Source organism: Arachis duranensis, chromosome 9 (assembly GCF_000817695.3).
Source record: "Arachis duranensis cultivar V14167 chromosome 9, aradu.V14167.gnm2.J7QH, whole genome shotgun sequence".
Taxonomy (NCBI): Eukaryota; Viridiplantae; Streptophyta; class Magnoliopsida; order Fabales; family Fabaceae; genus Arachis; species Arachis duranensis.
In genome coordinates, this window is record NC_029780.3 from 117,518,807 (window position 1) to 117,519,226 (window position 420).

Consider the following 420-nt stretch of genomic DNA (forward strand, 5'->3'; position numbering starts at 1 on the left):
AAGCATCCCCAAAAGAACCTTCGTTCTTTCTTGGCTTCAATTCTTCTTTTTCTTTTTCTTCTCCTTCTTTCTCTTCTTGTCTAACTTCAACAGCTCAATCATAACCATGGAACGCGCTTTCTTTTTTAACCCTAAGTCAAGTTTGCATATGCATGCATCTCCATAACTCAAGTTATTATTGACTAGTATACACACAAATCTAGCTAACGTATTATTAATAAGTCATAAAATATAGATATTTTATTGAGTTGTCCTATTTAAATATTGATATTCATTTAATATACGTATTTTTTTGCGTCTAATTGAAATAAAAAATAAAAAATTATTCTCTAGACATATTTAAATATATCTAAATACTATTACGTATTAATGTGTATAATTTTATTTTTAATATATATTGTTAAAATAAGTTTAAAAATA